The following is a 26,312-nucleotide window of genomic DNA, read 5'->3' as shown; positions in this document are numbered from 1 at the left end:
ATGTCCCTCAATCAACACAGGTTGTTGTAGCTCATCTGACGAGTGTTGAACAACCACAGCCGCAACAACAATCACATGTGCAAGTACAAGCCCAAGTACATGTGGAAGGAGAGGCAGCGCAAGGAGATGCGCAAGCAGAGGTGCATGGAGGGTCACAAGTGCCCACAATAGTTGTTCCTCCCGAAGTAGGGGCACATCAGGAAATCGACAATCAAGGCGAGGTATCATTTGAGGAAGCCACTCCTCCTGATGATCCTTCATTGTCTTCCACACCCCTAGCAAGGAAGAGATCAAGGGTGGTGTCTACATCTTCTTCAAGCACACCTCCTTCTGATGACACGGATCAAACTTGGGAACCAGCACCACAGCCGTCTGAGAGTGAGGCACACCATGATCCGACAAAGGTAGTTAAGCGTAAAAGGAAGCTCGTCCAAAGTCTCAGAGTTATGGAGTGTGATGAGTCTCAACAAGAAGTGGCGGATACTGCTGCTGATGAAGACTCTGCCAACGACGACCCAGTCATCATAAAGGTCACTGCAGCCCCAGCGGGCATGCAGCAAACAGACATTTTGACCCTAGCCCGAAGAGCTGCTGAGCGTGATGATGATGATGATGTTGTCGATGAGGAGGCAGTGGAAACACCACAATCATTGGAGTTAAGTAGTACACCAACTCGTCCCGCTTCCATATTTCTTTCTGGCAAGAAGAGACCTCCGTCAACCTCGACCTTAATTAGTGGCGGTGAAAGTGCAAAACGTACAAAAGTTGGGCAATCCAGATCCTCCACTTCATCTGGCATTAGCTTCATGACCACCACCACCAGTATCGCCGCCTCCTCCATGTCCCACAGACACTTCAAGTGCCCAGTTTGGGACTTCTTTACTGTTTGTCCAAAAAATCCAAAGTTTGCCATATGTACCATTTGTAAGCAAGCAGTTAGTCGTGGTAAGCCAGGTACCAACTATGGTACCGGAGGCCAGAGAGGTCATCTTAGGAGACAGCACACTGTCAAATGGTTTGCGCACCTAGATGCGATCAAGAAAGGCCAAATTCAAGGAAACGTTGATGTTTCATCTGATGATGACGAGCAGGAAGAAGACGTGTCAAACACTTCCCTTACACCCAGTACCCCTGTCAGCAGCACACCCAATGTGAGGCACACTAAGAGTGTTGGAGCGAGTGAGACACCAACGGACAAAAGTTCACCAGCGAGCAAAATTGGGTCAACGAAGTCATTATCAGCCCGTAAATGCTTGGTCCAGGGCAACATTAGAACAATGCTTACTTCAGACGTGCCATATGAACGCAACCACCCACTGACGCGTCTGTATAACACTAAGCTGGCTAAAATGCTAGCTGTGGACCTTCTACCTTTTTCTTTTGTAGAAGCGGTAGGTTTTCTTGAATTAGTGGCAACGCTCTGCCCTAAATGGAAGGTTCCGAGCCGGTTCTATTTTGCCAGAGTTGCAGTTCCAGCACTACATGAAGATGTGCTGGAGGCGATTGGGGCAGCTTTGCAGAAGAGTGCTGTTCACACAATACATCTGACAACAGACATGTGGACCAGTGGCGCAGGCGCTGATTACATGTGCATCACTGCACACTGGGTCTCTTTTTCAGGTGTTAAAGCAAAGCTAAACGCAGGTGTTGACCCGGACAAAGTTTTCAAAGCTGCTCGGAAACATGCAACACTAGCCATGTTTGGCTTGGAGAAAAGTCACACAGCAGAAAACCTTTTGGAAGAGTTTAACAAAAAGGTCTTGAAAATGCTATACCCCCTAAAACGCAAGATTGGTTATGTTTCCACGGATAATGGCGCCAATGTAGTTAAGGCCATGTTGAAGGGTGACCATGTTAGAGTGCCGTGTTTGGCGCACTGTATCAACCTGGTAGTTCAAAAATTCTTGATTGATAAACAGAGTCCAGCGTTCGAGGTAATGGCCACCTGCCGCAAAATGTGCAACCATTTCAGCCATTCTTTTAAGGCCCGGAAGCATCTGCGGAGACTGCTATTTCAACGTGGAATGCCAGTGAAAGCACTCATCCAGGAGGTGGCAACACGTTGGAACTCAACCTTCTACATGCTTGAGCGTCTGTATGAGCAGTATACGGTACTCGATCACTATTTCTTCACAGAGGGTACATCTCAGAAGGAGGACCTGCGGATGAGTGCGGCGCAATGGGACATAGTTAAAAGCCTGACAGACATGCTTCGTCCTTTTGAGTTCTTCACGCGTGCAGTCAGCCAGGAGGACTGTAATTTGGGAAAAGCTATCCCATTGTTGTTCATGCTGGAGCACCAACTGATGGCGGTGTCTTCTGAGTTTGAAAAAGATGTACAAAAAAAAGACCATTTTATTTTGTCTGAGAAATTATTAGAGCGCCTATGTGGTGATGAACGTCTTCAAAAGATCAAGTCAGATCAGCATTACATTTGTGCTACTATTCTGGATCCACGCTACAAAAAGGCGCTGGCAGGCGAAGCATTCTTTCCTTTTGCTGATGCAGATGTTCAAAAGTACAAACATTGGTTAGCCTGGTCAGCCAAGAGGTTTGAAAAAGAACGGCAGGTTATTGAAGGAGAAGCCAGTACATCAGCATCAGCATCAGCAGGCCATCCCCAGTCACAAGAATCCACTTCTGCACCTGTGGCTGGGGCACAAGTGACCTCTCAGCCGTTAAAGACACCGGCAACTGGATCATCTGCACCACACACAACAAAAACAGTGGCTGTTGTAGAGGATTGGCTAAGTTTGCTTGGGTATGGTTCTCGAAAAAATGTCACAGCCCCAGCAAAAAGTAAGCAAAGTGGAGGAACCGTTGATGACCTTGAGTCGATGGTGCAGGACTATCTGAATGACTCAACAGAGGTCTTTCTTAATGATGAGCCATTGCAGTATTGGCATGGCAAAAAACAATTGTGGCCACAGCTCTTCAACCTGGCTATAAACTATTTGTCTTGCCCACTCGCAAGTGTGTCTTCTGAACGTGTTTTCAGTGCTGCTGGTGGCATTGTAACTCCCAAACGGAGCCGCCTCTCGCCCAAAAATGTGGAGCTGCTGACAATGATCAAGATGAATCAGCACCTCATACCACCAGATTACAAAGTACGAGAAAGCACGCCGCATGAAGACGAGGAGGACGGCAACGTAGATGAGGGGATTTGTTCTCTGTTCGGTGGCACTGACCTCATCCAGCCTGAATTCGCAGAGTATGATGACGAAATCTTGTTCTTATTCCCTGACACCGAGCCCTGAAAATGAGACAATCAATCAAGAACTTTCTTTTTCGTCCTTATTCACTTTTATTCCTGTGTGCTTTGTGTCTCTCTTTCTTTGTTTTGCACAGTTAATTTAATTCAAACTTTAATCACCTAATCCCAAAAACAAGACCATCATCAGAACTGTCTTCACTTGTTTGCTTATTGATTTGAAGGTGCCGCAGTCTACATTCCTCAGGTTCACAAGTTCTGAAGAACATGCTCCTCTATCCTCCTCCTCCAGACTGCGATTTCCCTCAAAGCAGAGTGCTGGATTACGCCCAATGAAGAAAGACTCAGCACTTGTGGGGGTGTTGTACTTCTTTGCGGGTGAGTTGACGGATTTGGGCCCATTGCTGTGAAGCTCTAATAATGGACAAAAGTGTTTTGGACCAAATATGAGGTGGAAATTTCTTGCCGTTTTTGCTGACTTGCTTGCCTTTGAGGTGCTCTTTGGCGGGGTTCCGGGTGTTTGTGGGTAATTTTTGGTGTCTGGGAGCACTGTTGCGACAGTCTAATCTTGATTGCATTTGCTTTTCAGGAAATCCGTGGTGGAAAACAGGAGTTATGATGATTGATGATGATGATGACCTAGCTGCACAGCGCCGCGTTTGGACCGAAGGCCGAGAGATATTGTAAGTATGAGATTTAGCTTTTTCGCTGTTTGGGGGTGTTGTCGGGTGGTTTTTTCCGGGTGGGTTGGCGGGTCTTGCCTGGGGCATTCCTGGGAAGGTCTAATACCGGATAGAAGTGTTTTGGACAAAATCCTGAAGGAACAGCCTTTTTTTTGCTATTTCTTCTGTCATCTTGCTCAATGTAGCGTTTTGGGGGGCTTCCTGCTGTTCGTGGGTGGGTTGCGGCCGGGGTCTCTGTCGAAGCACTGCTGCGACAATCTAATCTTGATTGCATTTGCTTTTCAGGAAATCCGTGGTGGAAAACAGGAGTTATGATGATTGATGATGATGAATGATGACCTAGCTGCACAGCGCCGCGTTTGGACCGAAGGCCGAGAGATATTGTAAGTATGAGATTTAGATTTTTCGCTGTTTGGGGGTGTTGTCGGGTGGTTTTTTCCGGGTGGGTTGGCGAGTCTTGCCTGGGGCATTCCTGGGAAGGTCTAATACCGGATAGAAGTGTTTTGGACAAAATCCTGAAGGAACAGCCTTTTTTTTGCTATTTCTTCTGTCATCTTGCTCAATGTAGCGTTTTGGGGGGCTTCCTGCTGTTCGTGGGTGGGTTGCGGCCGGGGTCTCTGTCGAAGCACTGCTGCGACAATCTAATCTTGATTGCATTTGCTTTTCAGGAAATCCGTGGTGGAAAACAGGAGTTATGATGATTGATGATGATGAATGATGACCTAGCTGCACAGCGCCGCGTTTGGACCGAAGGCCGAGAGATATTGTAAGTATGAGATTTAGCTTTTTTGCTGTTTGGGGGTGTTGTCGGGTGGTTTTTTCCGGGTGGGTTGGCGGGTCTTGCCTGGGGCATTCCTGGGAAGGTGCAATACCGGATAGAAGTGTTTTGGACAAAATCCTGAAGGAAACACCAGTTTTGGCACTTTTTGTAAGTTAGGGTTCGTTAGGGTTAGCCCTACCAGCACGATTGCATGTGTTTCGGGGGGTTATATTGCAACGCAGTTCTGGTGTTGTAGAGCACTGTTGGAGCGATGCTGGCTATGGATACTTTTGCTTGCTTGCAAGTGGTTGGAATACAATCCACGGTCTGTATTTGGGCCTACTGTTACTTTCAAAGTACGTTTTGTAACCATTTTTCTGCTAGGCATCGTTTTTGGAGATCTGATTGGGGTTCTTCTACATTTTTGCGACTGGCTTTAGTAAGGGTCTTGGTGGGAGCATTGCTGGGAAGGTCAAATTTTGTTCTAAAACACAGTTTATAGTACACCTTAATTGAGGGGAAAGATCTGCTATAATATTTTTGCCATACTTATTTATCTTTAAAAAGGTGAGTCCGACAGAGCACGCAATTTCAAAAATATTGTACTGTCTATTAGGGAAATCAAAGTGTCACATTTTGAACCACACAGCGTACATACCTTTTATTTATTTATCAGTGGTATTGTAATAGCACTTCCTGTTTTCCGTTCAATAATTACAGGCCGGGTTTCAGTCAACATCCGCCAGGCAGGCAGTGGACAGGGTGTCTTCTGTCAGTGGTCACCAACATTGATGGACGAAGCGTCAGCTGGAATGGAGGAGTGCCGCCAATAAGAGGAATTGTTTGCTGCATGCAACTTACTTACCAAATTCAAGGACAACAACAAAAAAAAAAGCAATACAGATACAGTATCCATTGTATTATTCTATGAGTGTGACTGCATGTGCTTAGCTTTAGTTTGTAACCAAAGATTGTCTTTATCTTCAATTATTGTTTGTCCATGCTCTGCTTTTTTTTTCTTCTCTCAACAAAACCTACCCAAAAAGAAACCCCCATTCCCATCCATTTTCCATCCCTAACCCTCTTCCCCCGGGCTGTGTTGTTTTGCTTGATGTCTGACTAAAATGACATCAATAATTCCACACACTTGCTGGGGAGGATAAGGTCATAGCAACAGGCTGGTGAAGGAATACGAGGATATCTTCTAGACTTACTCAGCTTCAGTACTATATCTTCTAGTAGTAGTAGCCAATGTCAAATAAATTCAACGCAAGTACTAGTTATACTTGCAAGCAAATACTTTACCATTTGTTAGGCTACATTATGGCACTGTTCTGTCTGTCACCTGCTATATTCTCGATCGTACCGTAACCGTTGTAATGCTACAGTAAGGACAAACAAGGTTTCGTTTTCTTTTTTTCCATAGGCATGCAACTGCCACTGTGTCACACCACTAGTACCACCGCAATGAGGAAATGTCACCCGCCCAGGATTGACAACGTTAATCCCCATTTCACGTGGAGCCAGCCCTGGGCCTAGCCCTAATTTCTAACACAAATTACAGGTAAGATAAGCGTTTGGTGGGAGGTAGTATAATGGAGTATTATTTCGGAGTAGACAAGAGATTGACGGTTGTACTACTAAAGTCCTACGACTGTTCAGGAAAACAAAGTTACTGTTACACCCCCGCCCCCCACCCACCAGACTGAAAAGCAGTAAAAAACAGGTATGGTCAGATAAAGTTTAAAAATATATTTATGTAGCCCTAACAAAATAATCTCCCTCACCCACCCTAACCCCAACGATTGTCTTTGAAACGTCCCAAAACGATCCCAACTCCCAAATCCCACCCCCCAAAAGTCTATAAAAAAAGGGCAAGGGACACTCCACTACTGGAGGGTGCTGGTGCTGGTGCATTTTGCGGCATGGGCATCATACTCCTTGCGGAGGGTGGCAAGCTCGGAGCGGAGGCCCTTAACCAAGTTCTTATACTTCAGGACCTCCTGCTCCAGGTTGGACATTCGGACTCGTAGGCGGCGTTGGCGTTCCTTGCAGCTCCTGTGGGGGGCAGCTGGTATTTCTGTTGCTTGGCGGTGGCGGTTGTCTTTGTTAGCCCGGCTCGGTCCCGCTGGCTTAGTCACGGAGGAGGATGCAGTGGTCACAGTCGAGGATGTTGTTGTTGCCCCGCTCGACTGCGTGTCCTCCTCCTCCTCCAGGGCCACCAGCCGCCGATATTCGGCGACAGTGGCCTCCAGCCTCCGTTGCCGGGCCAGTCTAGCCTGCTCCCTCCGTGTTGTTGATTTGGAAGGAGCAACTATATGAAGAAAGAAAGACATAGTCTGTAACCAATGCTCCTTAGCATTAATAACACAAAGTGATTGAGCCGAAAGTTGGGTCACAGTACAAGTAGCAAATTGAAAGCACAGTACATAACTATTGAGGACAGTATCTATGTAACCTCCCACTTCTGCATCCTTGCTCTAACATTAGTGGTAGTTTAATGAACAAATTCTACGACCACTATGGACTTCCATTACAGTCGACTATGACAGTACACCAGTCTTATTCTTCTTCTTCTCTCTTGTTTAGGGAAATTGGTACGTTATCTTATGCAAGCCGGCAGAATGACATGGACAGCACAGTGAACTTGCACCCGAGAAAAAAAGTTGCACACCATGATGAGTGAGACAGACTTGTGTTACTGTACCGGTCCAGTACATGCAGGTGGTGAAGCTATTACTTTTCTATTACGGGTGGCACTGAGAATACTCTGTTACAAGGGCTACTGCTTAATTAATTTACCTTTCACCCTACAGTGCAAATGAGTACTAGAAAAGGAAAATGAAGAAGCTAACTAATTTGATTATCTATCACTTCACATGGGACGTATTTGATGACATATGGGATGACTTTAGGTGCTTTGCTTAATATTGAGTGAACAGTGATACACGCACCCACACATGAATGACGTACTACAAGTAAACTAAAGTTATTAAGAGAGGTACGTAGTGTCCACCGTAATAACCAGATATATGCTGTGATTGCAGACGCAATACAAAGTACTGCTACTATTCATGGTAGTATTGGACACATTTACAATTTCTTTTCCTTGCCTTCCCTGCACTGGAACGGACGTGCGGGTGCGGTGGTACATGCTCTTCAAGGTAACACTTACTTCATCTGGCGACCATCTACTCTCTCTAGATACACATGTGCTATCTAAGAGTCAGAGAATACCATGCTCCAGGCATCCATTCAGTCAAAGTATACGCACACATACAGTTTCTGTTTCACCCACCCAGGCTGCTTTCCTTCCACCCATCCTTGCTTCATCATTGACCCAGCCATGCACCATACCATATTCTTTCCTTCCCAGCCACCTCGGGGGCCAAGCAAACATATATCGTTCTTCTTTGCCAGCCATCATACAAGTTCGCGTCCCACTTACTTACACCCTTCTTTCGCTTTTCGTTCATCCCATCCATCACGTTCGTCTAAGAACTTATTGGGATTCTTCTCACCAAAAACTTCACAGCTAAGTCGAAGTACATTTCGAGGAGGCTACTACCTGGTTAATTTGTAATTGTAATACACCCGTGCAGAAAGCACACTATGCAGTCTTCAATCTCAATAAGTAAGGAATATATAGCTTACCTGTTTCCGCCACCACCGTTTGAACCCCCACAGGACCGTCCGCCGGCTCTTGCACCGCCTCCTCCCCAGAGTCCTCCGAGTCCTCGCCCAACACAGCCACCTCCGCGCTGGCCCCGTCACCAGATGTTACACCTACAAAGTACATTTAAGAATGTTAGAATACACCACTCACTACTATATAATATTTGGTCTAGGAGAAATGTTAAAAAAACTGAATACAATGTAATAATTTGTGACTGTCTACTCCATAGTAAAAATGTCCCATTTTCCAGGGAAGGCTGTTGTCTTGCTGCACTTTTATGCACAACTGATGAATGCTTGCTTTTGATTTTTAACACGCACCACTTTTTCTCCTAACAGACAGAAGCTTGACTCCTAAGAACACGACCAGGATCAAGTTCAAACCAGGTGAGAGCTCGGCTCGACCACAAGAAATGTGTCCAATTAATCGTCAGCACTAACCACTTTTCCGTTTTCAGTTAAATAGTTTTATGACAAAGTAGATTTTAATAAATGTGTTTACTTTTAATAAAGCTTTTAAACTTAAATAGACTCTGTGGTTTTTGTTCCTCCAGACTAGAGTGGATGAGCTAAAGGTTTTGGAATTTTTGCAAGCATGAGTGCCTCTGACACTTCTTGACTGTGCTGTGACTCCGTACTCTCTTGTCCTGCGTACGATAATCTAGAGATCATTGGGGATCAATAATCAGTGACTTCGGGAGCTGAATGACTCTGCCACACTATCTAGTCAGTAAGGAGACAGTGCATAGAGCTATTGCTGAATAGAATGGGAGTCCAATGGAATTGCCAAATGTCCAATCTTAGTTAGCTACACAGACAGACTAATAAGAATAGTCTAGTAATACCACAGGGAGTCATATCCGAGGCAGGATAAGAATTTATATCCAGTCTACAAGAAGATCAAAGACGATTTAGAAAAAATCGAATGAGGAACGCTAGGAAAAAATAGGTACTGTTTATTAAAATGTAAACTTACTGGGGCCAGCAAAGGAGCCCTCGCCTGCCCGATCCTGGCCTGCATCCTCAGCACCCTCCTCCTGTGTCCTCTTGCCCTTGGGGGGAGCTGATGTACAACATGAAAGAAAGAAAAACCAGAAAACATGGAAGAGATTTTTCAACCAAATGAAACATTTCAAAAGAACAATAACAAAATATTTTGGAGAAATAGCAAATAGATAGACAACTATTCCACGGGATCTATCTCATGTGGTATACTACGTTATTCGTATTGCCTGATTTGCGGAACGTTGACTTAGAAAGTTCCTATGTAACTCAATAAACAGACTACTAAAGAGGTTTGCCTAGGCCTGGCACTGCAGGCAGCAGTCCGCAGCACGCGAAGTGACAGACAAAGTCCATCCTGCTTGCAGATCAGTGAATACTCAAACTATCAATCCACCCACCACCGCCACTATTTCTTCTTATAGCCATGTGTCTAAAGGAAGGACTGGACTTCAGTCTGTTGGGGCTGATTTAGAAGTCCCTTGCGGCTCATTTTCCTCCATTGTTGCGTGCCTTTTGTGACGCAGCGGCAGAACAAAAGACTCGCCATGGTGTTGGTGCGGCGTATATATTAAAAAAAAACACATATGGGCATATGGGCGATGCATCACGTTGTAAAGCCCGCCATCAGGGGGCGTTCCGGCGCAAGGGAGGGCGTACCTGCGCAGGAACGAATCCTAAAAGTGGCTGAGGGAAATCTACAAGATGTCAATCAGTCACTTTTAGGACAATGATGCATGACTCAAACCCTGCGCGCTTGAAGCCGACGTACGGCTTGATGCAGCATTGGGGAGATAGGGTACCCCAGAGCATTGCTGGAGCTGCGCCATCGTTGGCACGCAACTCCAGCAATGCGCTGCCTTTACAGCACAGATGCGTAAGGCTTCTGTGACGTTTTGGGCCAATGGGTGGTGGTGGCATGGCACACAATTACTGCCGCATCCCTGCTACTTTGCAGGGATGCGCCGGTAATTGAAAATATGACCCTTACTGTCTAGCATTACGCAGTTCTTATCTTTACACTACACTCATACATAATTTCTCAGGCCAATGAAATGCTTCTGAACACAACATACAAAACAAAGAAGCATAGTAGCAAGCAAGGCTACTGAGAAGGAGAGCAGTGCACCTGAAATGCATAGAAGATTTTGAAATATAATTTACCTCAATGTAATCGGCAGCATTATTGCTCTTGGTAAAGAACAAAGATTTGCAAATAACAGAGCCGGATAAAACAGAGTAGTAAATGAATAGCTACTACTACTCACCAAGCCCGGGGACCTCTACGCCGAGCGCGTCCAGCAAGTCCCGCTCCCGGTCCATGACATCGGTCCAGCGGTGGGTGGCCTGGTTATATGTGCGCCGGACCCCAGAGATCTTATACATGGCCCGGCACACCTTCTCCCACTGCTTGCGGCGCTCCCGGATGCCATAGCCAGTCGCGATCTTGCCGCCTCCCAGGATCGTCTTGGGGAGGCGGCGCTGGACGTGGAAGATCAGTGCCGCCACTTCCTCCGCGCTGAAGATCTCCCGCGGGACCACTTGCTCCCCCCTCAAACGCCCGCATGGGAGCCGGGCACGGGGTGCGGGACCCTTCCCCTTCTCAGGGTGCTTCCCGGCTCCCTTTACCATGGTCTGGGCAGAAATACAGTTAAATGATAAACAAGAAATAGAATAGTGAAGAAGAAAAGAAAAGATTTTAAATAAGTAGTTTAAAAGTAACTAAAAGCAGCAGAAAACACAAAAATATAGAGCTAGAAAAATAGAGGGATAGATAATAAGTAAAATTAGATCAAATAAACTTCAAACAAGCAAAGGATGGCAGAGATTGAGAGAGGATAGAGAAAGCATGCCCAGAACCATAGCAATGAATGAGAAACAAGATGGCCGCGCCCGTTCACGACCGCGTGGGTAAGTTCGCGCGAGATTTTCCTTGCGAGCACGTGCGAAATTGTACTAGCGAGCAGCACACTTTGCGAGATTACACATAGCGGCCGGAAACGGAATTACGTCACGCAAACAAGATGGCCGCGCCCGTGTACGACCGATAGGGTAACTTGGCAAACGTATAGCTAGAAGCGCCTCGCGAACACGCGCAAGATCACGCGAACATACACATCGCACAAAAAACAATTTTGTATTCGCACGTATTCGCGGCTTCCGAAATCGATCTCGCACGGATTCGAGCCCCAAAAAACGCGCGAAATTGCAGAAAAAACGATTTTAGCTAAACTGAAAGCAATGAGCAGGTGCAAAAGTTCAAACTTAACATTAGTAACATTCAAGGTAGTGCTTCCTGAGGGGCCCCTCCAGAGTTTGCAACTATTCTATGACCCTGCTATGACCCAAACAGCAGGCTCATAGAATAGCTACAAGTAGACCATAAAGGTCCTGTGAAAAAAAATTTCACTGCAACAAAAAGCAAATTACAGATAAGGAAGGAAGCAGGTGCCAGCCAGACTGGAAGTTTCAAAATTACTGACACATTAATGACCCACAAATTAATTGATGGCAGTTGAAGAAGGGCAGGTGTGCTTGCTTTTTTCAACCACCATAATCTACAGTGATAAATAAACCTAATGGGTGGCAGTGAGGATGTACCAGAGGGTGGCATGGGTGTCGCAGAGGGTGGCAGTGGTGAAACAGAGGGTGCTGTGAACCTGTGATGATAAACCAGACGTAGAAACAACATAGTCGCGGCCGTTGCGAGCCGAAAAGTAAGTTCGCAATTGCGAACTTGTCCCAAAATCGGCGCGAACGCGCGCCAACACAAAAAACGGGAAAATCCGCAAATCCGCTAGAGTTCGCGTATCTTCGCGGATTGCGAATCCGTAAATCCGCAATTTCGCGTACGCGAGATCCGCTAGATCCGCCCATGCTTAATCTAGCGTTAAATTAGTGCCTTACCAAACCGTTGGGTGCCATGTAGTGTAGTTCCTATATCCCTAATAGGCTCTGCGCATTGGAATAATATACACTGTAGTTTTGACATAGGAATAAGGTCAGTATGTCACTATCGAGTACATTAGACTTAATTACTTGTGTGTGTCAGCTAACTCAGAGGTCACTAGAAACGTTCTCGAATGAACAAGAAGGGATTAGTTTCTGACAACTGCATAAACATGACAACTTTGTTTTCCCTAGATTCGGAACAGTATCTTCAGAGCCGTTGAAACAATAGATAACCGTTTAACTCTGTCAATCGTGCATGCTTCGTTTCTACAGAGTTGCACAGAAATAGAGAGACAGGCGTTTCAATCAAAAGGGTTTATTGAACAGTCTTATTTCTCATGCAAGAGATATGAACTGCTACAATCGTAAGACAGAATGCGAAGTATAAAAGGTACAGCGTTAGCAGTAAGATAAAATAATACTGTAATAGCATGTCTTGTTGCTATGACATATATTCATTAAAATACATACATAAATAAAACAGGCTAAAATACTCAACTGGTGCTTCTAAAATAATCCTACCCCGGTGTACCTAACCTAAGTGCAGTACGAGGGAAGACGTAGGTGCTGTCTTAGTCTGGTTTAGTTATGCCAAGAGTTGGCAAAAGTTTCTCTAGGTTCTAATCAGCTCCATACCTTAGAATGAGAGAGGTTGGTATCTCTTTCTCTAATACCCTGCAAGGGAAGTCAGAAGCACTGGAGCTGGATTCTCTGCAAGGAGGACGACAGCATCTGGCAGTGCATCCGTTGGGGACTTGACTTCCTTTTGGGTTCTTGCTGTGGGGAGCCACGTCATGCAAGTAGGTAGTTGAACCGCACCATGCCTTGCCATAGCAAGTGAAGGCATAGTTATACCTTGAAGGTGTTTAGGAATGACAGTATTGACGTAACAGTCGGGCCTAAGAACGTCATGAATGAACCCCTGAGGAATAGATGTTCATGCATAATAAATGTGTTCTTGGAAAATTCAATATCCAAGCAAGGGGAAGTCCTAAAGGCTTAAGAGTCTGGTTTTCCAAGAACTCGTTGTGATGAAGAGGATCGGATGTAGTTGACTATGCCTGTATTTGGTTAGCACGAGCAATGCCTAAATAAGGACTGGATTTCTATGAATAAATAAGGGCAATGTGAATTATACCTACATAAGGGCATGAATCAGGAAATTTAGATACAATATCTAAATCGCCACACAACAGCTGTGTGCTGTCTGGGGTTGGCCTTCAATAGCTGATTCTGCCAAGGAAAGGATAAGGACTTTCCTGTGTGCTGTGTCCCCTGCTTGAGGAAGATCTCCACGGGTCTGTGTGTGCTGGCCTCCTGTTCTGAAGTCTCAGCTACACAAAAATTTTCCCCCAGCTTCCTGAACACTCTTGCTGAGAGTTATGACCTGCCAGGAGGTGCCTATTCCAGTTTTGGGCCTCTGGAGGTTGTTCCTTCTGTTAGGAGCTGGTAGGAACCTAAGAAAAGCAAGAAAACCTGTTTCCGACACCTTCAGCAATGCCGCTGTGATGCCGTGATCTGCACCAAGGCCCGGGCATTGCTCATAAAGTGAATGATGCACCACCCAGCCTGCACTGCAGCTCTGGTACCATTCAACACCTGCCAATGCCTGCAGTTATCAGATTTTCCCAACGCCAGTGTTCGCACTGACTCCGTCATGGCCAGCGCCTGCATCCTGTTATTGCAGTGCCAATAACTGCTGAGGTTGACTCCACAAACTCGCCGACTTCGCCACCGGAACCGATGCCTCATCGCCAACACAACCATGTTCCCTTGTCCTGGACACGACACGTCACCTCCTTGCAGACACGATGCCTCGCGTTCCCCGTGGCAGCCAGGGAGCTGGCCTCGACCTTGGCACTGACTCGTCACCTCCATATTGCCGTGGATTGTCATAGCCTTAGTTTCCAAATATTGTTTGTTTAGGGGTCCGTGTGACTCTATGCCCGACGTTGCTCTCCTCGCGGTTTTTGCTGTCATAACATCGCAATAGCCCCAGGTGGAGCTATTTGTTTTCTGCAAGCTTTATTTTTGCACTAACTGTTTTAAATCATATTCTTTTTACATGTATGTTGGATTTTTGTCATTTTGGTCTTGTTAAGTTTAGATAAAGATACTTTCTTTTTCTAAACTGGTTTGGTGTCCATTTGTGGTGTTAGCACTGTATTATTGTGAGTTTTGACTACCAATACTGTACACATTGCTTTGGGATAAGCCTGTCTGCTCGTCCCAAGCTACCAAGGGGGTGAGCAGGGGTTATCTAAAGTGTGTATCCCCTTACCCTGACTAGCAGCAAGGATCCCTATTTGGACAAAGCTACCTACCTCTGCCAACTAGAGACCCCCATTTCTAACACCACAGAGTAGTTATAGTTAGAATTTTGTTTCCATAGAATTGTTTTGTGTTGCTACTAAATTTGACATTGTTTGAGGGATCTTCACAAACCTTCTAAAACAAAGCTCGTTTTTTCCTCAAAAACTGCTTCAAGGACAGTTTCAGGGTGATCCATCAAGTGGGGTCGGGATTAAAGCGGTGTCTCAAAATGCAAAATCCAAAAACAATTTCCATATGGATTTTTGATCTTGCACTACAGCTAAAACGGCTGAACAAATCTACACCAAATGTTATCTTGGTCCAGAAAGCGTGCTTTTTGTGATCTGGTATAAATCAATTAAATTTTTTTTTTTTTAAATTAAGTTTGAAAAAAATGTGTATACCTGGTTGGTTGGGTTTGCAGGACTCTCCCAAGAGTCTCCTGAGCACAACTTTAAAAAATTGAATTTTTTGATTTGCCTACACGGCTTTTTTTGCCTTGGGCCACCTTGTTCGCAAGGGAGTGAGGAACCCGCTGGAGCGAGCATTCAGTTTGGCTGGCCTTAACATGAAAGTGAATGCGACAGAGGTCATGAGCGGACTCTGGGGATTTTGGCCACCTGTGCTGAAAATGTTTCTAAAAACAATATAGGAGGCCAGGGTAGGCCTTGTGGGGGGTCCCAGCTTTGCCTTTCTTAAAATTATACCCCTTATATTTTGCCATTGTGCGTCATGCCCTGCACCCAACCCCCCACTATGCACAAGCCATGCACAGTGGAGGGTTGGCCCTTGCCCAACTTACACAACCGGGTATGCTGCCTGGGGTGAGTCAGACGTTGAACATGGTTTGCAGGACTTTACCAAGAGTCCCCTGAGCACAAGTTCAAAAAATAGAATGTTTTGATTTGCCCACAGGGCTTTTTTGCCGTGGGCCACATTGCTCCCACAACAGTGAGGAACCCACTGGAGCGAGCGTTCAGTTTGGCTGGCCTTAACAAGAAAATGTAAGCGACATAAGTCATTAGCGGACTCTGGGGATTTTGGCCACCTGTGCTGAAAATGTTTCTAAAAACAATATAAGCGGCCAGTGTAGGCCTTGTGGGGGGTCCCAGAGGGACTGGGGCCAAAATTGTTTTGCTGTGATCCGCCGATTCTCCAGTAGGATTGAACAAAAAAAAATGTGAGTCTTTGTTGACTTTGTTTTAAGTAAAATGACCCCAAGGAGGGCTAGCACCGTGGATCAAATTTATTTGATCATTTTTGAAGAGGGGCATCTGTGGGATGTGGGGGCCCTGGGGCTCTCCCTGTAATCCCAAATGTTCTGTGCTGTAGGGGCCCCAGGTGGGCACTGGGGGTCCCACCTAAGGCCCGGGGGATTGGGTCCCACAGGCCAGTATAGGCTCAGGGAGGGGTTCTGCGCATCCCCTCCACTTGAAAAAGAAAACAGCCCTGGGCGATGGGTTCCACAGGGCTGCAGGCAAGAAAACAACTTGCCGTGGCATTACTTGGCTCTCGTCTGGACTACTGCAATGCGCTATACGCAGGACTGAATAAAAGTCAGCTGCAGCGCTTGCAGGTGGTCCAGAATGCAGCAGCCAGGTTTGTTCTCGATCTACCCCGGCTTGCCTCTGCCACCTCTGCCCGGAAGCAGCTTCATTGGCTTCCTGTTGCGGACCGGATCTGTTTTAAGATCCTGTGTATGGTCTATAAGGCTTTGGCTAAAGCTAGCCACACGGGTATTAGATCTATTCTGTCACCCCACAATCCGGGCAGAAATCTTCGCTCCTCCAACAGACTGCTTCTTTCTGTTCCTCGTATTAGGAAGGCCAGATGGGGGGGGAAGGCCTTTTCCAACCTGGCTCCTAAATGGTGGAATGCTCTCCCTTTTGAGGTAAGGTCCCTTCCCACTCTGCAAGCCTTTAGATCTGCCTTAAAGACACATCTCTTTGTACGTGCATATCTGTAATGGTGCTTTGCAATTTCTGATCCTCTTTGATAGGCGCCTTGACACCTTCGGGTTTAGTTTGCGCGATACAAGTTGCATAATAAATAGTAAGTGCTCGGGAAGAGGGGTCAGGTGCCTCTTCGCCTTAATAAAAGAATAAGGCTCCTGGGGATAGGGTCCCCAGGGACAGTAAAGGTCCCATAGCAAACAGCAAAACCCCTGCACTATACAGTTACAGTTCTTACTTAGTAATAGTGGTATCGAAAGCAAGTAGTGAAAAATAATTTGAGCACATAAATCAGAAATCTTTGACTTCGAGAATAGGTAAGCATTGGTTTAACATAAATCAATAAAGAAACGTTCTTTTCTTGTTTGAAGTGTTCTTGTTTAATGTTCCTTTGTATGGGCCAACACGTGTTTCATCGCAGGGAACAGACTGCGAATCTTCAGGGCTGAATGTGAATACATAAAAAACACATATGTGTTCATGTTCTACTATAGAACATATTATAATGGTGACTAGTATGTGAGAGAACCCAGGTGACAAAGCGACATGCCGTTGAGTGACTCAGTGTCAATGTGAATCCATATCACTGATTGTGTGACATTTCTGTGTTGTGAGTGATAAAAGAGGGAGAGAATTCATATAAAGCGAACGATAAACATAACAGTACGTGAATGCTGACCGGAAATACGGTAAAGGAAAAAGACAATGGTGAGGAAAGTGATGTGTGTCTGATAGGGCGGTATCCCAAGTGACTGGTGAGATTAATAACACCAGATCAGATCCATACCGTTTGGAGAATTTCTCCATGCAAGACGAAATTGTACTGATGACAAAGATCTCAATTCAACAATACAAGATATGGAAACAAGATTCAAGAAACGGGGCTACCCAAAAACAATTCTATCAGAGGCAAAAAAGAAACTCAGTAAAATCAAAAGAACAGACACCTTGAAGACCAAGGTTTCCAACAAAGCGAAAGAGACCAGTGTGAGAATGATCACAGAATTTAATGCCCTACACCATTCAATCAGGAAAATTTTGACCAAACACTGGGGTCTGCTTAAAACTGACTCAATACTGAAAGACATTATTCCTATGTCCCCCCAAATCACTTTCCGCAAAGGAAGAACATTGAGGAACAGACTTAGTCCTACAGTCCCACGCATTGACATGACCCCGAATTGGCTAACACAACGCAATAACGGGTTCTACAAATGCGGTTTTTGTACCATGTGCAAATGGGCGAAACACAAAACTAAACAATTTGACGGACCAAACAAAGAAACATATGACATTAGAGTAAACATCAACTGCACCACAAAATATGTAATATACATAATTGAATGCCGATGTGGTAAAAGATATGTTGGAAGTACCATAAGAACATTAAAGGAGAGGATATCAGAACATATGAGGGCCATCCAGAAACAAGATCCTAAATATCCAGTGGCACTACATGTAGCAAAATGCCAAGACAACACAGAGGATTTCACAGTATCTTTCTTTGGAATCGAGACTGTGCCTGTTCATGTAAGAGGTGGCAACCGGGAACTAACCCTCAGACGCAAAGAAGCTACTTGGATCATGCGTCTTCAAAGTATAGAACACGGATTAAATTATGACCCAGAACTACAATTCTTTCTGGGTAACTAGACCCCCAATCCCTAAAGAATATAAACGAACAAAGAACAAGAGCTCAAAAAAACTTGACCTTGTTTTTATTTTGTATGTTTTATTTTTTGCTTCACCAGGTTTTGGTCCAGTCCTCCAATTAAGTAGTCTCTAGTATTTTCACATACGTGAACAACTCTTTCTTATATGTTCCATTCGCACGATTATAGAGACACATCGAGACTATACCTTTTGTGTTTTGTTTTATTCAGCCTCAACATGAGGAAAAATGTTAATGAGAGAGTACCACTCAATTGATGTCTAGCACATGTACCCCTAGTCGGTATATACATATATATATCTTTTAAGGTGTGTTAAAAGTGCCAGTGTACTCTTCATATAAATGCTATACTCCACAACATGCTCTATTAAGTATCCCCATGATCCAAATATTCAATTGAAATACACCCCCCTAAAAATAAACAGCGGAGGTGTTGTACTTTTGTTTCCTAAAACACGTTGCTTGCTTGAATTTAGCTGAAATATGTGTATGACACAACAAAGCGAGTACATAACTCGACTTGAATTCCCTGATAGTAATTTAAATTCGCGTGCATGCTTTAAACCTTGCTCTTACTCGCGAGCATTACATCCTAAATGGATTTCATAGAGGAATAAATACGAGGCGACTTATATAGAGAAAACACTCGACATTTCTTGGCTGCACATGACTGTCTCCGCAACTCTTCTCTTTATTGCCAAGTTTTAGAGGCAATTGACGCTCTAGCTTTCTTTTTTGTTGAAAGCGCGACACCGGTACTTAACTCACTCTGACTTCCTGTCACATGACCGTCCTTGTCATACGGCGCCGGGAACCACAAGAGGGAGACCGGTACCAGTCAGGTGAGCCAGTTACCGAGTGTCTTTGTGTAAATGCACTATACCAAACGTTACATACTTCGGCCACTTTGTAACACTGTTATGGTTTACCTTTTTGTCGTTTGGCCGGTTTAGGTGTATCCGCCTACGAATCGGTACCACTACCAAAAAATCTCCTCCCGGTTACTACATGAATGCTTAATACTGTTGGTAGGTCGCTTTTTCTCTTTTATGAGTGCCTTTTCCTTCTTGTCTCTCTCTCCCCCCCTTCTCTCTCTTTTTTTATGGGATAACATGTAACGGGTTACCAAAAGAATTGAAAGATAATTTTCAATACTCACATTTTAGATCTACATAATTTTCGTATCATTGGAATTCAGACCGCTGGAAACGCCCAATACCGCTATCCAGCAAATACCCATACCGGGTGCTTTCTTGTGACGACAATAGATCGGTCACATATGAGGGTAAGACCTTTTATCCTAATTTCCAAATGCGCAACCTACTGCTCAAATGTCATTTTGATAGCATGGCATATACTGCTTGCCGAAGTCGCTATTAGTAAGGAGCCATAGTACCTATTTCCTACCTTTGGGAACACACCAAAAAGAGCGTGTGATTTCTGCACCCTATGCTCGGTAGCAATATACCGAATATTTTTAAAAACTGTTACTACATACAATTTATCTATACCTTTTCTTAAGAGATTCCAGACTGTCCCTTTGTTTTTGTTTTTTGTTTTTTCTTTGTTTTTTCTTTGCCACTTTTTTGTCTTCCTTGTCATGCTACATATGAGAAGTGTATATTCCCCTTGTAGACTCACTACCAGAATCTACGTACTGACCGGAACTCGAATTCCTTCCCTAGACCTCCTATCTGGCACAGTACAAATGGAGTGATACACCGTCCAACCATTAAATATACATCTCTACTATCATCAATTTTCTATTTTTATTCCACTTCCTTTTGAATATCTTTATCGTGCCCCTATCACCAATCAGGCCGATAGCATATGTAACAGGAGTGCACTAAAACTACGAACACACTGAGAGACTATAACGATGAATGGCATACATATGTTGTCAGACTCTGTCAGAGGATGTCCAATAGAATCAAGAAATATGTTTAGATTTTAGCGTTATTAATCTCACCAGTCACTTGGGATACCGCCCTATCAGACACACATCACTTTCCTCACCATTGTCTTTTTCCTTTACCGTATTTCCGGTCAGCATTCACGTACTGTTATGTTTATCGTTCGCTTTATATGAATTCTCTCCCTCTTTTATCACTCACAACACAGAAATGTCACACAATCAGTGATATGGATTCACATTGACACTGAGTCACTCAACGGCATGTCGCTTTGTCACCTGGGTTCTCTCACATACTAGTCACCATTATAATATGTTCTATAGTAGAACATGAACACATATGTGTTTTTTATGTATTCACATTCAGCCCTGAAGATTTGCAGTCTGTTCCCTGCGATGAAACACGTGTTGGCCCATACAAAGGAACATTAAACAAGAACACTTCAAACAAGAAAAGAACGTTTCTTTATTGATTTATGTTAAACCAATGCTTACCTATTCTCGAAGTCAAAGATTTCTGATTTATGTGCTCAAATTATTTTTCACTACTTGCTTTCGATACCACTATTACTAAGTATCAACTGTAACTGTATAGTGCAGGGGTTTTGCTGTTTGCTATCACGTTGGGGATCCCACGGGGTCCTTTTTCTGAGCGGTTGTGAGGGTTACCGTTCGCCTCATTGCCTATACTGATCACTTACTGTCACCACCACCTTGCGGTTACCCAGGTTGTGCGCCTTTATACTCTGGAATAGATAAAAACCTCCTAGTTGTTTGAGTAAAGGTCCCATACTTTACAGTCATAAACAAAACATATGTTTTATATATGTTAATAGTCTGAGCCCTTTGTTGAAGCCAAAAGGCCCACTTTTTCTATTTTGGTGTTCTGACCTTTTGATAAAATCATTAGCTTTGCCTTTCTTAAAATGACACCCCTTACATTCAGCCATTGTGAATCATGCCCTGCACCCAACCCCCCACTGCGCACAAGCCATGCACAGTTATTGTTGGGTAAAGGCAAGCAATAAAAAGATCTCTGCCAAAGAGCCCCTGCATAGGGTGCCTGTCGGGTATTGCAGCGCCGACCCGACGAGGAGCATGCCCGATAATGAAGCATGACACCCAGCGGGCTGGGTGTGTGAGGGCCCTCATTCAGAAAGGAAGGACTTCTCAGTCACTCTCCTTTCCCATTAATAATACTACCAGTGTGTAGTCAGGGACCTTTTCAGTCCCTCCCTTCCCTCTTAGCCACCCTTTATTAGGAACGGCATACCCTTTCTCTCCGTGTTGGGTAAGGGGCCTGACCCGTGACCAACTTACACCACTGGGTTGGCTGCCTGGGGTGAGTCAGACGTCAGACTTGGCCATAGGCCAAGCTCTGTGGCCAACCAACACCATGCATAACCAAAGGCAGTGTACAACATGGCTGTTTTGCAAGGGGTTGTTTTTTATTTTTGTGGGTGTTCCGGTGCCCACCCAGGAGACCCACATTTAAAATTTAGTTTGGGGCCATGGGAACGACTCACAGCTCAACTTTTGTTGGGCTCAGAGGAGAAGACCCACAGACCCTGTGTCCCCAGCCAGTTCCCATTGCTGGAGCTGGCCCTACCCACCAGGGGCATCCATGATTCCAGCTTTGAGGGGGCTGTGGGGGGAGCCTAAGTGGCCCCAGTCATCTGCCCAGCTAGCCCTATACTGTTTGCTGGCGAATGCTGGCACCTTTCCTCTCCTCTGCATCTTTTTTTAACTGCTCCCACCTGGGCGGGAGCAAAGTTCTAATCCTTGCCTGGGAGTGTGTGGGCAGCAGATTTCCACACTCTCCCAGGTAGGGACCGATAGTTCCCACAGAGTGAGCTGCTTGGGACACTTAATTATCGGGCCCCGGGGATGGGAGCCCTAGGGGCTATATTGGCTCAAAGAGGGGGGCAAGCTGCTTTCTAAATAAATTTAGCCCAGGGGATGAGGTTTCTGGGGCCTGAACAGGTTCTGGGAAGGGCAGCTCCTTAAAATAAAATATGGCCCCTGGGGATGGGATTTCCAGCGCCTGTGAAGGCTCAGGGAGAGTGGGCATCTGCCACCCTCTTTAAATATAGCTACAGGCCCCCTCCCCTTTGAAATCATTTGTTCCTCCTCCCAGGTCCTGGCCCCCAGCCCAGGTGAGGGGCATTTTAAAGTGTGGGCGAGCCTGCACTTTTTAAAAAATTGCTTCAGATTTACAGAACCGCTGCAAATCTGTGGCAAATTTTTTTTAATATATGTTTTTAGCCCAGGGAACACAACTCTAGCTACCAGGCCAAGCAGGGCAATGTATCCCTTCTCTGTCCCTTTTATCTTTTTTTAACCTGTTCTCCAGGACTTAGGGGCATATGTAGGAAAGTCCATTTTTGCGATTCTGAAAATGCGATTTTCTGCCAATCGCACTTTCGGAATCGCAAAACAGGATGTAGATAAAAAATAGCTATTATATAGCGATTACCAAAAAATCGCAGAATCATTGTGATATTACTCAAATAGCGATTCTTTGTTAGAGAATTCGCTAATAAAGAATCGCAAAAACGGGAAAAAGCAATTCAGGTGCAGAATGATGACATCACAACCAGGAAGTGTGACTGCCCTGATTGCCTGCACCTGTTCCTGAGTCAGTTGCTGCCCTGCCTGAGAGACAGTGAGGAGGGAGTGTGTTTTTGTCTCTGCAACTAATAGTAGCTGAAATGGAATCCCAGGGTGGGGACAAGCAGGCTGAGGAACACAGCAGCAAGAGAAAGCAAAAGTTCCCAGAGAGGGAGCTTGAGGTATTGACTGAGGAGGTAGTGAGGCAATATGACCTCCCCTGTTTGGAAAAGCCTCACTCCGTGTTCCTGAGGCCAGGAAGAGAAAAATATGAACTGACATCCAAGAGAAGGTAAATGCCATACGCGTAACCCACCGTACCACCGAGGACTTAAGGAAGAGGTGGTACAACATGAGGCAGAGATCAAAGGAGAGGGTGGGCACCAGATTGGCAGAGGCAAAGGCAATTGGAGGTGGGATCTCCACTGCAGCAGATCCGACGCCCCTGGAGGAATTGGTGGAGGGCACACTCATTCCTGAGGCAGTGACGGGCATGGCTGACCTTGACAGCTCTGACAACAGAGACACATGAGAAGGTAAGATGCATGGCAATATCCCCAAAACATACCCATCCCACTCATACCCCAAAATACCCATGCATGAATAGGAATCCGGTCCATGTTTTGAGGGCCACTCAGTATTGCATCGTGGGAAATGTAGTCCCAGGCACTGTAAATTGGTCCTGTGACCCATACAAAGGGTACATAGGAAACAGTCATACTAGCAATGTGCAAAATAAACAAGTAGTCATTTGTAGTAACAAGAGCTTTATTGTCATGGGGGAAAAAAATGACACACAACTCACGTGCGCAGAAGGGCTGCCGAACATTCACATCAAGGCACATTACCCAATCCCACTGTCTTTTGATATCCCTGACATATTAATGGCCTTAGAAAAAAGTAAGACTGGAAAAGCTCCCGGCCGTGACGGCGTCCCAGTAGACCTTTTTAAATTTAACCAAGATCTATGGGCGCCTATTCTCACAAGAGTGTGTATAGCTGCAGCTAGCGAGGGCGTATTAGACTCTTGGACCAGGTCAATTATGGTCCCTATTTTCAAGAAAGGGGACCGCCAGGATGTGACATGCTACCGCCCCATCTCACTCCTGGACTCCCTCGGTAAAGTGGTGGGGAGGGTCATCTTGGGGAGACTCCAGCAGTGGGGCGAGGAAAGAGGCATCATTTCGGACTTACAGTTCGGCTTCCGAGAAGGTTTTGGGACGGTAGAGCAGGCCCTTAACCTTAGCCTGATAATGGGCAAATACATGCAGGCAAAGAAGAGTACGGTGTACATGGTCTATGTGGACCTGTCCGCCGCATTCGACTGCGTCTCGCATTCAAAATTTTGGGCAGTCCTAAGACAAATGGACGTGGACCCCTCCCTACTAGATTTTTTGAGAGAGCTCTATTCGGGCGCCTCGGCGAGAGTTCGCTTTGGAAGGAACGGCGAGCTGACGGCGTCATTTGGAGTGGAGCGGGGAGTTAGGCAGGGCTGCGTCCTGGCCCCCTTCCTCTTCTCACTTTATACCAATGGTCTGGAGGGGGATATGTTGAGGGGGGCCCAGGACCTCCCAAGAGTAAAAGAGCACCTGATCCCAGCTCTGCTCTACGCGGATGACGCCGTCATCCTGGCGCGAACTCCGCGTGAACTCCAGAGCTCGTTGAATAGATACACTACTTTCATGAGTAGTTTAGATCTAAAGGTGAACGTAAAAAAAACGTTTGTCATGATCACAGGGGGCGTGAAGAAAGGCACAAAAAAGATCTATCTTGACAATCAAAAACTCGAGACCACCACACAGTACCCTTATCTCGGGATTATGATAGATGACAGGCTGACATGGAGACCAGCAGTGGGGACGAGATGTCACCTGTTTAAAAGATCGATAGCGGCTTTACAGATTTTCTCGCAGAAGCTGGGGAGGAGGGCCCCAGTAGAGCTGTTGAAAATCTATAATGCCAAGTGCCAGGCCATCGCTCTTTACGGAGCAGGAGTGTGGGGTCACACAGACGTTAGAGCCCTCCAGGTAATTGAAAACACATTTATAAGATTTCTCCTAGCTACACCAAAAGGTACATCAACCTACGCCTCTCACATGGAACTGGGCATCCCCTACCTTGAGGACCTTCTTAAAATTCAGCCATTAATGTTGTGGAGGCGCATTTGGTCATCTGACACAAACGCGCTAACACAGTCAATTGTGGCGGATACAATGTCACTTGACTGTTCCTCAAGGCTGAAGTGGCTTTGTTATATCAGAAACTTCTTTACAGATCTCGGCCTTGAGAACTATTATCTGCAACCCGAGACGATAATCGGCTTGTCAAAGAAGGGCCTGAGGCAACTAGCCCTTCATCACTTGGAAATAGTGAGATTGACATCAGAGGCTATAAAACCATCAGTCATACACGCGAATCTGGTCCCGACAACATATGGCATTCAACCGTATTTAACTCTGCAGATCAAAACATACGAGAGAATGCTGATGACCAGGCTCAGACTAGATATTTTTTCAGATTGGTTGTTTTTCCAACAAATAAAGGCTGGGAACCAAATTTGCCCCCATGTCCCTGTGATGGGAAGTCCATACAATCCAACATACATGTGATCATGTTCTGTAAATTTTACCACCTTCACCGAAAATGTTGGCTTCTTCCCATATTTAGGCGGTGGGGTCTTAGACAGTGTCGACCAACATTTTACCGATTGCAATTGCTAGAGACTGAAGAAGTGTGTTATGCAGCTCTAAATTTTTTAAAATGCATCATGAATCACAGAAAAAATCTTTAAAACATTCTTTCTGTAAAAACGTATTATTATTTTAATATGTTTGCTCATATTCATTGTATACTGTCTTTTACTGTATAACTTGCACTTTTTTATCCTCTGTATTTTTGACTGTTTCTTTTATGGTTTTCCTTGTGATAAACCGAATAAAGAGTTATTATTAAAATATTAAACTCATGTGTGCTATTTTTTGCAGCTGGACCTACAACACAGGACACAGTGCCTGCAGTGGGGGAGACAGCAACAGATGAGGACTGGGAATGGCAGGAGAGGCAGGGTGCAACACGCGACACACTATCAGCAGGAACCAAACGGCGCAGAATTGTTTCTGCACTAATACCAATGGCATCCGAGCCTACGGATGCTGAAGAGGACACACAGGCTGCAGAAACACAAAACCCAAGGCAGGGCACAACACAATCCTGTTCACCAAACACAACTGGCAGTGGTGCAAGACAGAGGGCACGGTCCAACACCAGCAATGCCTCCTCGGGTACCAGCTCGGTCTTCGCAGGGCTGGAGGGTAACATGTTGTGTGTGCAGCACCAGCAAAGTAAAGGAATTATGTCAATACAGCGCCAGCTAGCACAACACAACCGCCACATGTCGGAGATAAGAATTAGGGTGACAGCAATTGCACAAGCTTTGGAGGCAATTCTGAGGGAAAACAGAAGGGATAGGCAGGCCCGGTGCAGGTAACAACATCGGCTACACACACGCCTGGACCAGTTCACTAGGGCTGTCAGCCTGCAATTCGCACCAATATCCATGCTAGCACGGAG

This window comes from Lissotriton helveticus, chromosome 2_1, assembly GCF_964261635.1.
Source record: "Lissotriton helveticus chromosome 2_1, aLisHel1.1, whole genome shotgun sequence".
NCBI lineage: Eukaryota > Metazoa > Chordata > Amphibia > Caudata > Salamandridae > Lissotriton > Lissotriton helveticus.
The sequence above is the reverse complement of the archived record's forward strand: the minus strand, read 5'-3'. Positions refer to the sequence as shown.